Consider the following 16692-nt stretch of genomic DNA (forward strand, 5'->3'; position numbering starts at 1 on the left):
CAATCACATAAATAGGTACGACGAAATGGACTGGTCACGAAAGTTACCGCTGCCCTGTACAAATGCTACTTAACGATTTACGTGTTCCATCGACACAGCTGTTAGTCATTTTCCTAGTCAATTTACGGGCACATTTTTGCTGGGGAGTTATACGATCACGGATATTACGATTTGGCCCCTGTTTTGTTGAAAATAACAAGCCTTGTGAATGATAACTAAGTGTGATATCTAATCTGTCAAATGCCTGACAGGATGTTCAATATGGCTACTTTTTAGCGTTTTGACAGGGTGTCAGGGTGTTCAATATGGCGGCGCCTATCTTCAGCGGGTGATAGGAAGAGATACAGAATGAGACAGCGATAGTCAAATACATATCAGGTGATCCAATCACTTTGGAATTTTGACGTCAATGCAGAAGATATCACACTTAGTTATCATTCACAATGATAAGGAGAAGATACGTACACAAAAATTGAAGATACTGATAGAATTATTAACATTTAAAAAGTTTCGCACGTAAACAAACTATTTATTTTCCTTACAGTTTCTTCAAGTTGTTTACACTTTCCGTGTTCTTGCTTTTAGAAGATTTCGCCTTTTATGTATACACATATGTACACACATTTATTTCAGTGCTACCAACTGTATGGTTGGCTCATCTCATCAGCTGATTTTATTTTTTTCATTTCACTGGAGAAGGGATTGTCAGAAGATGGCAAACTCAAATTGAAACCAACACATTGACAACATTTTCTTACTACACACAAAAGCTGCCAAGTTTTATGTTTTCATTCCATTCCATTCGTCTAACACAACACGCTGATTTTGACCATCTGATCAAAGGTATAATGTTGCTGTAGAGACGGGTCAACCCCATATAGTTGAGCCATGAGTGCTACCAACTCAAAGGTGGTTGGCTGTCAAAAAATCTACCAAAGAAATTAAAATTATTTATTTATTATTTAATATAAAATAATTTTAATTTCTTTGATTGTACTAAAAAGATGCGTATCGCAAAAATTTAGAAAAATGTAATAATTTTTTGATATATGCGTGTGGGCATGCGTGTACGCAATAAAAAAAAACGTAATAACACAAAGAAAAACTAAAAACTACAAAAAAAATATGTATATGCATAAAGAGTGTTGCCGATTAAACTTAGATTTACATTTTATTATACACTTCTCTATCGTATTTGCTAAGATAGTATACTTTGAAAACTTTGATTATTTTAAGATGGCATCACTATAGTTAGTTTCGTTAATGTATAAAATTTAAAGAAGCATCACTTATACATATGTATTCCACAAATTTAATTTCATTTTATAATGAACGTGCGAAGGAATCAAAGGAAGAGTAAGTTTTCTAGTTTTGCCAAAACCTTTTATTTTATTATACCATATGTTATATTATAGATATTAAAACTTTGCTGTACACAATATAAAAGTGAATAAATGGCATGTTATGATGTGCGTTTTTTTACTTTCGTTCGCTCGTTATTACTGCCGTAACAAAGAGATTACAAATATAAGTAAAATCCGCAACCAACTTATTGGGGGATTTTGCGCTGCTTCTTATTGGCCTTTGTGTCTTATATTGGAGTCTCACGGCGAAACCGGATATGCACAAAAATATTAATTTTTGATTTGGAGTTGGCTATTACAGCAAAACGGTATAAGTAGAGAAATTCAAATTTTGATCTCATCTCCATGTCGAGTGTACACCACAAAACAAAATAGGTGCTCAGAAAGATTGTTAAAAAAATCGCTTTGGTTTTCTGGTAAAAATCACGAGGCATACCATTAACGGTATTCTCCTGCCTTAGTGCATTAAACAAAAATTTATATACATGTATATTTAAACGGCACGTCTTCCCTAGGTCCTCTCATTTGTTTTTGGGCTCATCGGATGCATAAAAATTATTTAACGGGATATACGTATATATATATATATATATATAAAAGTTAGTTGGAAATAACGACTTCCGGCGAGTTGTGCCTAGTCCCTCCACGCCAAAATTTCCGGGCACACTATAAAACAATAAGATTTCATCACAAAACCGATTAACTCAAAAAAAAAAAATATTTATTTTGGGACTTACACGTGGCCGCACTGTTCGCTTTACAACAACACAATTCTCACTCCAGTCACTCTTCCTGAATCGCCACTAATCCTCTTTCCTATGACACACAGGATTTAGTTAAAATTTCAGGATTTCGTAAATTGCAGTAACTAACTTCCTACGTGCGTATATATGTACCTGCCGATTTGCGCGCATATTAAAAATTTAACTCAAATATTCCCAACGTCCTATATACAGGATCCCTGTTTCTTTCCTTTATCTACTCCATCAGAGCTTTACTTTAGCAAAAAAATAAATGATTGAGCTATAAAATTAGGTGGACAATAAATTTTCTGGAGATTGGTTTTCTCGCTATAAAAATTCGAATTTAAAAGAAAATCTATCATAAGTAGGACGATTTGAACCAACAGGCATTAAAATCTTAATTTTGGTTGAAACTATTTTGACTTTTGCGCAAAAATTTCGTTTAGAACCGCGACAAACTATACAAAAAAATTAATGTACAAAAAAAATGCTGATTACCCCAATTTAATCCAAAATTATTATCAAATTACACACAATTCCTTACATTTACCTATATGTACTCATATATGTATATACATATATACGCACATACTCCTACTTCTCTAAGCTATCTAACTCTGCTCACCTTCCATCTGCTGCCCTGGAACTCCGATCCTCGTCTCCCTTGCTTTAACCTCCTTGCCGGAACCACAAAATTTTATATTTTAAATTATTTTTTAAAAACCGCACGACAACAATTTCACACCAAGCACAAACTTTATTACACCGTTCGCGGAGGCAGTCGTATGCCAGAACTTTAACACTTCATACTGTCTTCATTTTAACCTGTGTCACCCCCTTTTATATCTTCTTTCTTCGCCCTAATCGCCTAACGTTAATCTCTTTATTCCTTATCCGCTAATCGTTTGCGATTCCTGTATAGCAATTTTTTTGTTGCTGCAATCTGTCTCTATACCAGTCTTTATGCTACATCCGGCAACCCTATCAAAGTTCGTTTCGTTAAGTTCTGTTTGTTTTGTTGTCCGCCATCATTTTGACATAGGAACACGCAAGCAAAACAAACCAAGTAAAAAAATAATACCAAAGAAATTTTTCGTGATTGTCAACAATTGAAAATATACTAAAAATTTAACAAAGAATTGTATTATAAAAATAAAGAAAAATTAATTATTAAAATACGTTCACATTTCCGCCAGTAGTGTAGCAGCAACAAAAAAGAACAGCCAAAAGTTCGAGAGAATGTCATCAATGTCGCCATCGGAGCGAAGACTGTATAAAGAGTTCATGTGATTGATAAAGGAACCGCCACCGGGCGTTACCGTTGATACCGATAGCATAGGACAAAATTTATCAGAATGGAAAATAAATATTGCCGGTTTCGAGGGTACACTATACGAAGGCGAACATTTTCAATTGCTATTCGAATTTAATAATAAATATCCTTCGTCATTATTGGCAATAGTATACCCGTTCATCCGCACGTCTACTCCAATGGACATATCTGCCTTTCCATATTAACAGAGGATTGGTCACCGGCGCTTTCAGTACAATCCGTTTGTTTAAGCATAGCATCAATGCTGAGTAGCTGTCGCGAAAAGAAAACGTCCTGAGCCCAACGCGGGGAGCATCCACCCCTGACAATTTCGACCACCTTTTGACCACCTTGCATTGTTCCGACTAGAGAAAAGCATAAGTAATTTCTATTGTTGCTGAGCTGGCTTCACTACTTATCACCATTCGTGTGTGTTCATGTGTTTAACTTCAACAAGGAAATAGGAGTTTTTTGATATTTGGTTATCCTTAATAAGAATAAATAAAGGCTCCATTACTCTGATACTTAGCATAGAATTGACTTGACTTCTTGAGAACTGTCCTTACAGTTCTGTTAAATGAACATTGCATGTTACTGATTACTCAAAACTTAGCAACACTTAACTTGACTTAGAAGTCTGTTGAATTTTGATTTTCTATGTAAGTTCTAAGTGACGTTTATATTTTGAGATGCCATTTGTTTGTTTCCATTTCATTTTTTACATTTTGTCATACAAATTGACATTTATTGATTATGATGCCAGATTGTATGCGCTAAGTGGAGTATAATCGTGGATAAGTTGCCAAGTTTACGCAAAGTCAAGTCTATGCTAAGTATCAGTAATGGAGCCTTAAGTGAAATTCAAAGTTATTTTTTCATTAATTCGTGTATATCAAATTACATTAATATACCATGTCAGGTCGTGGGTCGTCCCCGCGTTGGGCTTCATTCAGACCTTGGCCCGCTTTGATGTAGAGAGCCTCACATGTTGAGGTAGAGTACGCTGTTAAAACAACAATATTAAATGTTTGGCTCGTTCAGAATATATGAACAAAAAAACCGAAAAGTTACCAGCGGGTCCCTCCTAAACCAGGGGTGGTATCCACAGTATGGTTACGCAGAACACCTTTCTGCGTTGGCGGCCTTCTGCTGCGCTTATAACAAATCACCCTGGGTGGGTCCAACACCTGTTTGGAGACCAAAACTATATCCACGCAAAGCACTTATTTTCACAGTTTTTTTTTTTGTTGGGTACCCAACAGAACAACTATCACACGAAAATCACCAACTTACACTGCAAATATCTCCGGATAGAGATACAATTCTTATTTTCCGCCTTCGGAGCATTGTTTTCGAGATTAAGACGCGTCTTTTGACACCTCTCTCGACATGTTGTGGGTAGCAGTCGATCCCTCAACTACACTTTATCATAAATAAAATTTATAGAAATCGTGTTTACCAAAAATGTAAACACGAGAAATGTCAAATGAAATGTCCCAAAAGCACCATTGTGAATTCACATAAGTTCACAATGACGAAAAAAGCTTTATTTGGAAGATTGCCAGATGGGCGGGCATAATATGGTGAGAATAAGGACAGGGATAGATATAGGGTGGTCATGGTTGCGGTAGACAAAAGAAAGACCGTGGGAAACGGCAAATGGAAACGGTTTTTTTCAGCGGGTTGGATAGTATAAAAGGGGCAACTGGAGGAGAACAAAAGTAAAGTAACATATATCAGCATATCGGGCTACAGTGCGCGCGCCGCTTTCCGAATAAAAGAAAATACATTTTTACTTTTGTTTGTGAATAAATTCTTTAAAGAAATTCCCTGTGCGCGGAGATCCAGAAAGGATCAGTGTAGTGCCGAAAACAATAACTTTTTATTTTTTTATATAAGGCAAATTGCCTTCAATTAAAAAAGCGGTTTCGGTCGGTAATGTTAAAAGGCGACACAAAACCCAACCCCCCAGGACAGGATTTCTTTGCCGCATAAGGATTTGGAATATTTGCTCACCGGGTGAGTTTTTAAAGTATAAAGATTTTTTTTTATCATATAGACTTTCGCGCCGTTTGGGGTTCACGCGACCTCAATTTCGACTTCGGTCACCAGCCTCTTCAATAAATCCGCAGGCACGGATTTTCCTGGGTGAAGATTCCCACTCAATCATTGTTTTTTTCTGCGTAATCCCAAATTCTAAAAATTACTATCTTTTTGATTTTTTTTTGATTAAAATACTAACTTTTTGTGGATACATTCGTTTCATATTGCGTGTAGGTATGAGGGCAATATAATATTATTATGTGTGACATAAGGCGCGTGAACACCAAATTGGCTTTGGGAGTCTGAATAAAAAAATGTAATTGGCGCTAATTGAGATTTCATTCTCGTAGTGAGAACCGGAGGTGGCCAGTGAAGCCTTTTTAAAGCGCCAGGGAATCACAATTTTTACAAATCACGAATTTTTACAAATCACATTTTTTCATATCACGAATTTTTACAAATCACGAATTTTTACAAATCACGAATTTTTTACAAATCACGAATTTTTTAAAGTCACGGATTTTTACAAATCACAATTTTTTTCAACTTCAACAATCTTGTTTTTAAATGCAACAATTTTTTTTTCGCAACTTCAATATCAATTTGTTGCGAGTATCAACAATTTTTACAAATTCAACACCATTTTTACACAAATGCCACCATACAACATTTTCATCGAATAAAGCGTAATTGCATCTCATCATATTTTGATATTGCAATTTCATCACCTTTAAATCCTTTTATTGCATCTCGGAAACCTGCATCAAATTGGATTTGTTTACTCACCTACCATTTGCCCTAACGTTGGAGTGACCTACCTCGTTATAGCAGTCACCAAAAAGTTCACAATAATGTAATATGAACAAAAGCTTTTTATGGTGAATAGAAGTTAACAAACGAGTCAGGGTAGTCTAAGAATTGTCCTTTTTTAATCCCAAATCTGAAATTGTAAAAATTTTGAATTTCGCTTTGAGATGCATAGATGCATAGCCGAGTCACTATAAAACTTATCAATTTTTTTGTCTTAAACGTAATATTCGTATTAAACCAAAATTTATAAAATTGTAAGGCGTCTATCAGTCACGAAAATATGCCAAAACAATTAATTAGGCTGTTTTTTTTTCTGTTTTACCTTTTTTTTTGCAGAATGGGTATAAACCCTGCACCAATAAGCCCCCCCCAATCACCACATAAAAGAGCTATTTTAGGCAGGCATTAGGGTGTGTTTTAAAACTTTTTTTTCGTATATAACTCCAATTGAGTAGAAAAGAGTTTGGTGATTTTGGCGACAGAAAGACCCAAAAGTATAGTCCAAAAGAATATTTGTCATAGATTTTTTTATATGGAATTTATGTGCACATTTTGATTTTTTTAGGTATATTATATTTATATGCCTGTTAATACGTATATAAATACTTTTTTGATACGTTTATTTTTATTTTTATATGTTTGTGTAAATATTAATTTTTTTGTGAGGAAAAAAACACATACCTGTTAAACTCGATGTTGCATATAGATATATAAATTAGTTTGGTGGAAGGAAAAAAATTATTTAATCTAAACGAAGCTTGATTTTTTGGTATAAGATTTTATTTCCTTCGTGTATAGATTTTAAGATTGTGTTTATTAAAATGCGTTATTGAAGTGAAAAGAGAAGTAATATGGCGTGCTAATTTCTTTTGGGGCGGGATGTAAGGATGGAATGAGGAGGAGGTAAGTGGGAGTATGGAGCATGGCATTAGGGTGACCGAAGAGTAGGTTACATGATGCGAGCGGTCCAAGGTTGGGTGGGATTCCTGTGGTGCGGTGGGTAGGTGAATCCGAAGAGGTTGAACGGAAGGAAATATAATTATGTTCCAAAATGGCGGGTTGAGAACCACGACCCGCCAAATATACTGAGCTAGCTAGGGCCACCATCGGGAACCAAGGCAACGTGTACGTGACACATATTTATAATGGCGCCCAAGTTAAAACACGTGAAGGGGCCGCTATATTTCTTATAGCGCCCGAGAAATAATTTTTTTTATAATTCAACAGAGCGCATGAAATGAAGCTTGAATTGGCGCCCTCTCAAGAAATAAAATATTCTGCAGTAACATATAGAAGAAATACAAAGATATAATTATCTTTTTTTTATTCAATTAATCTTGCACTTACAAATGTATTTAAGCTTTCAAAAAAAAACCTTCATTTGAAAAAAGGTTATGGTGTCAGCGGGCATCTAAGCTAGTTAGGTGACTTGCTTGTGTATTTCTGACAAAGTTTAATTGCACCAGTAGTTGGGAGCCAGCCCACCAGATCTGATACAATAACCCAACGGTGGCATCGACACCAAACATGAGGATGATCTATTTGCATCGACATTTTTACAACACAAAATTTCATTTTTAGATTTCTTTTTTTTTCAGTTTTTTTTTTTTATATAGACAGATTAGTTTCAGAGATATTTGCCCTATTACAGTTTACAACTCAACTCTGTTTGGGTTGAGAAATTTGCCCCTATTACCGTTTACAACTCAACTCTGGTTGGGTTGAAATTTCGCAATTTGGTATTACAGATTACAACTCAACCTGTCAAAAAAAAATGACGGTTGAGTTGTCTAGTCTAACAACTTTTTGTGGCATTACCGTTTACAATGTTGTGTTAGTGTAGTTGTCAAACGCGTCAAAATCTTACAACTGATTACAAGCAGTTGTCTCATACAACTTTGCAGTTGTTTTGAAAAAATTTTACGTTTTAGAAGACGGTTCACCGCCTAATTTTTAACAAAAATTTTCAAAGTTGGTATCAAAGGACGCGTTTCGACCTCCGATTTAAGAATCCGAAAACAAAAATTAAAAATTTAATTTCTGTCATATCATTTTGCTTAAAATTTTCATGAGGTTGTTGTATTTTACCGGATTTTTTGTACACAGTAATGCAGAAAGGCGTTGGATCCACCAAGGGTTATTTTTACAAATCACGGCCAAAGGCCGCCAACACAGAAAGATCTTCTGTGCAAAAAAACGTGGATCGGGACTCATATTTCGGACCCGCTCGGGCCATTTTGTGGGTTTTTGTAAATATTTTGCGACAGAAATAAAATTTTTAATTTCCGCTTTCGAATCCTAAAAACGGAGGTAACTGAAATAACACAGTACAAAAAAAGGAGGCATAATATTAGCAGCGAGTCAGCAGAGTCGAGGCGTTCGATACCTGAAAAGGAAAGAGTTAATGAAAACGTCAACAACAATCTTAATGCACATAATAATAATCCTGTTAGGTCAGCGATAGGTCCGTTACCGGCGTTCAACAATCAAACAAATCAGCGTCCAATCCTAGGCCCTGCAGCGGCAGACCATCGTTCTTCCTTACAGAGATTACTACCTGAACCTCAATACAGAGCTGGTACCTACCGAACTGAAATGAATATAGAAAAGTGGGGGATCAGTTATCAGGGTCACCGCGATTCCATGACGATAGAGGACTTTGTATTTAGGGTGTAGTATATGAAAGAGCAGTATGGGTGTACGTAGGCTGAGATCATTAGAGACATTCATCGGCTGCTGAGTGGAGAGGCACGCGAATGGTACTGGTTGTACATCCGAACAAAACGCAACTTAGACTAGCCAAGCTTACAATTCGCGTTACAACGGCAGTTCGGATCTCAGCTCACGGATCTCGATCTAATGAGAGAGATCATTGAACGCAAACAAAAACCCGGAGAGACGATTGATGACTTTTTTCACGCTGTCGGCATACTGCGTTCGCGTCTAAGGAACCCCATACTCGAACAAGAAATGGTTCGGCTTGTCAAAGGGAACTTGCGGGAATCGTTGGCCAAATTAGTATACCTCATTGCGGTTTTTTTTTATTTATTTTTCATTGCGGTTTACTCCATAGAGCAACTCCGCATGGAGTGTAAGGAAGTTGAAAGGTGTTTTGCTCGTAGGGATCGAGTTCCTCAAGGCGGATTTGTGCCGCGTTCATACCAGGTGAACGAAATTGTGGCTACATCACGGAAGAGCAGGAGTCTCCCGGAGATGAGGGTCAAGTCTCCGTGGAGGAGCTCCGTTATCAGCGCGTTACCAAACATCCCTCATCTCGTGACCATGCAAGCCGTAAAAACGTAGTTTGTTGGAATTGCGGTGCCGAAGGACATGCATTCACCGATTGCATGTCGCTTCAGAGGCGCATATGTTTTAAGTGTGGGAAGGCGGACGTCATAACACCGAAGTGCCCAATATACATATAACCTATCGGGAAACGCGAAACGGAACGCGATGACAGCGGAGGTATCGCGCTCCACACAATTCCCGCTAGAGTAGACGCGTCGACAAACACATTAGAGGAAGACCTCGTGAGAGGGGACGATCAGCAGATATTACGTATAAAACCAAAACCAACAAATGATGCTATAAATAACAAAATAAATAACCCGGCTAGACTGTCACTTGAAGAACGTATGAGGAGGTACAAAGAAGTCCGCGAAGAAATATTTACAGACTGCGTGCTACTAGGTCATCGTAGGGTGTCACGTAAGATACTGAAGGCAAGGGATCGATTTCGAAACCGGAAGATGCTACGTCGGGCAGTTGCTGAAACTGTTAAAGGGCAGACCGGGATGATCCACGGGTGTACGCGGACATCGAAATAAAAGGTGTCCAAAAACGAGGGCTACTGGACACAGGAGCATCAGTTAGTCTATTAGGTAGAGGATGCCGTGAGTTAGTCGAGGAGTTAGGGGTACCTATCGAACGTTTTATTTCAAAGGTTACAACTGCAGGTGGTGGCGCACATATGGTATTGGGAAAGCTGACTATACCTGTCAAATACAAAGATTTAGAAAATAATATAACGCTTTACTTATGTCCATACCTTGCACAAAACATTTATCTCGGGATAGACTTCTGGCGCGTTTTTCAATTGGCCCCAAATGTCATAGATGTAAACGAAATCGATTTTTCGAAGTTACGAACGGCGTGTGCTGCATGATCTCACGGCAGAACAACAACAGCGCTTAAATCAGGTCGTCGAAAGTTTCAAGACGTTTGAAAAAGATGGTTTAGGTCGCACGCCGCTGGAAAAATACTCCATTAAACTCGTGGAAGATGTAGTTCCTGTAAAAAATCGCAATTACCCACTATCACCTGCAATGAAATCCATAGTTTACACAGAAATGGAGAAAATGTTAGAATTGGGGGTAATTGAAGAAAGTGAGAGCCCATGGAATAATCGGACAATTATAGTACGTAAACCCGGTAAAAATAGGTTTTGTTTAGATGCCCGAAAATTGAATGCATAGACCATTAAAGACTCTTACCCGCTGCAGAATATCGAAGGCATAATTAGTCGCATAGATGATACCAATTTTATAAGTAGCGTGGATCTTAAGTTTGCTTTTTGGCAGATAGAACTGGAAGACAAATGTAAACCATACACCGCTTTCACAGTCCCGGGGCGTCCCTTATATCAGTTCGTGGTCATGCCTTTCGGACTGTGCAATGCGGCGCAACGGTTATGCCGATTGATGGACCGAGTCATACCACAGAGATTGAAGGCAAACGTCTTTATATACTTGGACGATTTACTTATAATCGCTCCCGATTTCGACTCGCATCTGCATACGTTGCAAGAAGTCGCCATTTGTCTGAGAGAAGCAGGATTAACAATAGGGTTAAAAAAGTCAAAGTTTTGTTTCAAGGAGTTGCCATATCTAGGATATATTGTGGGTGGGGGCATGTTAAAGACTGATCCCGACAAGGTAAAAGCAATCGTGAACATCCCGGTACCGAAAACCGTGAAGCAAGTTCGGAGCTTCCTAGGAACGGCCGGTTGGTACAGACGGTTCATTAAAGATTTTGCGGCCCGTTGACCGATATCATTAAGAAGACAAACAAATTCGAGATGACACCTCAAGCAGTCGAGGCATTCAATAAATTGAAAAGGGCGCTTACCTGTGCGCCTGCTCTAAGGCACCCGGATTTTACTAAACGTTTTTGGGTTCAATGTGACGTCTCTGATTATGGCATAGGTGTTATTTCAAAAAAATCACGATGATTCCGAAAACCCTATTGCTTATTTCTCTCAGAAACTAAACGATTGCCAACGCAAATATAGCACTACCGAGAAGGAATGCCTCGCGGCTGTGATGGCGGTGCAAAAGTTTCGCCCATACATTGAGCTGATGCCGTTCACAGTGTTGACTGATCACGCCAGTCTTAAGAGGCTCATGTCGCTAAAAGATCTGAGTGGTAGATTAGCGAGATGGTCTTTGCACCTTCAAGCATTTAATTTTAGAATAGAGCACCGGAAGGGCTCTGAAAATGTGGTTGCAGATACACTGTCACGGTGCGTCGAGGAGCTAGCTCAATCATCGATAGCGGGAATGGATACGGTAGAGTTAAAGTCGGAGGAATATTTAGATTTGATAGGCACGATACAAAAAAATGCTGAGCGGCTGCCGGACCTGAAAGTCAAAGACGGGTTTGTTTTCAAAAAAAATGATTGCAAAAGATGTAGAATTGGAGGAAAACGAATGGAAGTTGTGGGTGCCGGCAGCATTGACATCGACCTTAATCGAGAATGCGCACTGTTGCGAAACTGCTGCGCACGGCGGTATGGCAAAAACTTTGCATCGCTTGCGACGCTTATACTATTGGCCAAACATAGTATTACAAGTCCGAAACTACGTCCGCGACTGTCAGCTTTGTAAGGAAAGCATGCCCAGTAACGCTATTTTGAAACCTGGTGTGGGATCGGAGGTAGTTACCGAACGACCCTTTCAGAAAATTTATATAGACTTTTTAGGCAAATACCCTAGGACCAAACGAGTTGTGGATCATTTTTCTAAGTTCACATTTTTAAATTCAATGCGCGAGGCTACGGCCACCAACGTCGTGAAGTTCCTCACCGACGAAATCTTTCATAAGTTTGGTGTGCCGGAAATAATACACTCGGATAATGGGCAGCAGTTTACCTCCAAACATTTTGCCAAAATGACAGAAATGTACTGCGTTAAACACTTGAAAACCGCGTTTTACTCGCCCCAATCAACTACCGCTGAGCGGGTCAACCAATCGGTCTTGGCTGCTATCCGTTCATATTTAAAAACAGACCAGAGGGATTGGGACCTATATCTGCCAAATTTTGACTGCGCGTTGCGCAGCGCCATACACTCCGAAACGGGTGTGTCGCCATATTTCGCCTTATTTGGCATGAACATATTCACCAGCGGCGCAGACTATAAGCTGGCTCGGAAACTAAGTTCCCTTAACGACAGCGAATTACTGTTGCTGAACGACAGCGATAGAATGAGATTGAGAGAGAAAATTAAAGAAAACTTACACGAAACCTATGAAACAAACGCCGCGCGGTACAACAAAAGAATCCCTAAAGTGCGCTTTCTATCCGGACAAGAAATATATAAGCGCAAAAAGTTCGTTAAGTGCCGAGTAACGCGAGCGTTAGGTAAAAACATGTACCTGTTGGAAACGTTGTCGGGAAGAAGCTTAGGTGCGTGGCATGCCAAGGACCTCAAACAATAGTCCTCCTTCACTCACTCACTATCTCGACGAGGGTCAAGTCGTCCGGAGAGCAATAACCGATCGATGATTTCAGCCAACCTGAAAGAAAGATAAACAAAATTTCCATAAAGTAACTCGCTTATATGCGAGTTTTATATATAATAATACTTCCTATAAATCTCTCTCCGGCGATGAGGGTCAAGTCGTCCGGGGAGGTCCAATTTCCAGTACATACACAAATGCCCGGCATAGCTCGCGAAGCAGGAGACAGTGTCAGGTCGTGGGTCGTCCCCGCGTTGGGCTTCATTCAGACCTTGGCCCACTCGGATGTATAGAGCCTCATATGTTTAGGCGGAGTACGCTATTAAAACAGCAACATTAAAATAAATTTTTTGACTCGTTGAGATTATATGAACAAAAAAAACGAAAAATTATCCGCGGGTACCTCCTAAACCAGGGGTGGTACCCACAGCATGTTTGCGCAGAACACCTTTCTGCGTTGGCGGCCTTCTGCCGCGCTTATAAAAAGGTACCCTGAGTGGGTCCAACACCGGTTTGGAGACCCCAAAGCTATATCCACGCAAAGCACTTATGTTCACAGTTTTTTTTTGGTTGGAGCGACCTACTTCTTTATAGCACTCAGCAAAAAGTTCACAATAATAGGGGGACTCATGTAACCGTATAAATGCCTTATAAAGTGTGTAAACGTATAAATTTATCTAGTTTACGCACGAGCTGTCAAATTTTGTATGAAAAATTATTTACACAATTTGTATAAATTTACGCGCACATTTCATTGTGTAAACGCGGTAAACTCAAAGGAATGCAACCTTGCAGACATTACAGCCGGAATTTTCATCAGAAATCTCCAACATCAGCAAGTAAAGGCGTTTTAATTTTGATTTTTCACTTAATCTTGGTATTTTTTAATTTGTATAACAATCAAAAAATTTTTTTTGGCAATAATACAGCTGAAAAACAATCAAGTTTATCAAGAGTATTACTAGGTACGTTCATATAACAGCGTGTGTAAATGGATATAATTTTACACCTTATAAGTTTATATGTTTATATGTTTATATGCTATCATGAGCCCCCTAATGTAATATGAACAAAAGCTTTTTATGGTGAATAGAAGTTAACAAACGAGTCAGGGTATCTGTTAAATTCCTCTGCCATGCACCAGAATTCTGTTAAATTCTTCTGCCACGCACCAGAATTCTGTTAAATTCCTCTGCCAAACACAAGAATTCTGTTATTTCTCTGGAAAATTGCAAATCTGTTAAATTCCTCTGCAACGCACCAGAATTCTGTTAAATTCCTCTGCCATGCACCAGAATTCTGTTAAAAAAAAATTCACCATATAACAACAAAACTTTTTATGGTAGATAGAAATTAACAAACGGGTCAGGGTAGTCTAAAAATTGCTTTTTTCTTATCCCAAATTGTAAATTGTATAAAATTTGAATTTCACATTGATTTGCATTGATATATATCCGAGTCACTATAAATCTTATCCGTTTTAGTCTTAAACGTAATATTCGATTAAACCAAAATTTATAAAATCGTAAGGCGTCTATCAGTCACGAAAATATGCCAAAACAATTAATTAGTCTATTTTTTTTTCTGTTTTACCTTTTTTTTTGCAGAATGGGTATAAACCCTGCACCAATAAGCCCCCCCTCACCACATAAAAGAGCTATTTTAGGCAGGCATTAGGGTGTGTTTTAAAACTTTTTTTCGTATATAACTCCAATTGAGTAGAAAAGAGTTTGGTGATTTTGGCGACAGAAAGACCCAAAAGTATAGTCCAAAAGAATATTTGTCATAGATTTTTTTATATGGAATTTATGTGCACATTTTGATTTTTTTAGGTATATTATATTTATATGCCTGTTAATACGTATATAAACACTTTTTTGATACGTTTATTTTTATTTTTATATGTTTGTGTAAATATAAATTTGTTTTTGAGGAAAAAAACACATACCTGTTAAACTCGATGTTGCATATAGATATATAAATTAGTTTGGTGGAAGAAAAAAAATTATTTAATCTAAACTAAGTTTGATTTTTTTGGTATAAGATTTTAGTTCATTCGTGTATAGATTTTAAGATTATGTTTATTAAAATGCGTTAATGAAGTGAAAAGAGAAGTAATATGGCGTGCTAATTTCTTTTGGGGCGGGATGTAAGGATGGAATGAAGAGGAGGTAAGTGGGAGTATGGAGCATGGCATTAGGGTGACCGAAGAGTAGGTTACATGATGCGAGCGGTCCAAGGTTGGGTGGGATTCCTGTGGTGTGGTGGGTAAGTGAATCCGAAGAGGTTGAACGGAAGGAAATATAATTATGTGTGCGTCCGGTTCCAAGATGGCGGGTTGAGAACCACGGCCCGCCAAATATACTGAGCTAGCTAGGGCCACCATCGGGAACCAAGGCAACGTGTACGTGACATATATTTATAATAGCGCCCAAGTTAAAACACATGAAGGGGTCGCTATATTTCTTATAGCGCCCGAGAAATAATTTTTTTTTATAATTCAACAGAGCGCATGAAATGAAGCTTTAATTGGCGCCCTCGCGAGAAATAAAATATTCTGCAGTAACCTCTAGAAGAAATACAAAGATATAATTATCTTTTTTTTATTCAATTAATCTTGCACTTACAAATGTATTTAAGCTTTAAAAAAAAAACCTTCATTTGAAAAACGGTTATGGTGTTAGCGGGCATCTAAGCCGCGCTTATAAAAAGGTACCCTGAGTGGGTCCAACACCGGTTTGGAGAGAAAAGCTATATCCACGCAAAGCACTTATGTTCACAGTTTTTTTTTGGTTGGAGTGACCTACCTCGGGTCAGGGTAGTCTAAAAATTGCTTTTTTCTTATCCCAAATTGTAAATTGTATAAAATTTTGAATTTCGCTTTGAGATGCATAGATGCATAGCCGAGTCACTATAAAACTTATCAATTTTTTTGTCTTAAACGTAATATTCGTATTAAACCAAAATTTATAAAATTGTAAGGCGTCTATCAGTCACGAAAATATGCCAAAACAATTAATTAGGCTGTTTTTTTTTCTGTTTTACCTTTTTTTTGCAGAATGGGTATAAACCCTGCACCAATAAGCCCCCCCAATCACCACATAAAAGAGCTATTTTAGGCAGGCATTAGGGTGTGTTTTAAAACTTTTTTTTCGTATATAACTCCAATTGAGTAGAAAAGAGTTTGGTGATTTTGGCGACAGAAAGACCCAGAAGTATAGTCCAAAAGAATATTTGTCATAGATTTTTTTTATATGGAATTTATGTGCACATTTTGATTTTTTAGGTATATTATATTTATATGCCTGTCGTATATAAATACTTTTTTGATACGTTTATTTTTATTTTTATATGTTTGTGTAAATATAAATTTTTTTGTGAGGAAAAAAACACATACCTGTTAAACTCGATGTTGCATATAGATATATAAATTAGTTTGGTGGAAGGAAAAAAATTATTTAATCTAAACGAAGCTTGATTTTTTTGGTATAAGATTTTATTTCCTTCGTGTATAGATTTTAAGATTGTGTTTATTAAAATGCGTTATTGAAGTGAAAAGAGAAGTAATATGGCGTGCTAATTTATTTTGGGGCGGGATGTAAGGATGGAATGAGGAGGAGGTAAGTGGGAGTATGGAGCATGGCATTAGGGTGACCGAAGAGTAGGTTACATGGATGCGAGC

General features: G+C 37.7%; 1 protein-coding gene and 2 long non-coding RNA genes across 3 annotated transcripts in view; 1 reads left to right on the top strand and 2 right to left on the bottom strand.

The window, feature by feature from the left end:
- Window positions 1–16692, top strand: part of LOC137249914 (protein transport protein Sec24C-like) — a 137455-nt gene that overhangs the window by 105970 nt on the left and 14793 nt on the right. The gene's annotated exons all lie outside the window — the stretch shown is intronic.
- Window positions 1329–2931, bottom strand: LOC137249913 (uncharacterized). Its single transcript, XR_010952602.1, has 3 exons — window positions 2733–2931; window positions 2102–2180; window positions 1329–2030 (listed from the first exon to the last, which is right to left on the bottom strand). It is a non-coding gene; the product is annotated as an uncharacterized lncRNA (long non-coding RNA).
- LOC137247969 (uncharacterized) lies at window positions 3296–4874 on the bottom strand. Its single transcript, XR_010951968.1, has 3 exons — window positions 4713–4874; window positions 4491–4606; window positions 3296–4422 (listed from the first exon to the last, which is right to left on the bottom strand). It is a non-coding gene; the product is annotated as an uncharacterized lncRNA (long non-coding RNA).

This window comes from Eurosta solidaginis, chromosome 4 (genome assembly GCF_040869045.1).
Source record: "Eurosta solidaginis isolate ZX-2024a chromosome 4, ASM4086904v1, whole genome shotgun sequence".
NCBI classification, from domain to species: domain Eukaryota; kingdom Metazoa; phylum Arthropoda; class Insecta; order Diptera; family Tephritidae; genus Eurosta; species Eurosta solidaginis.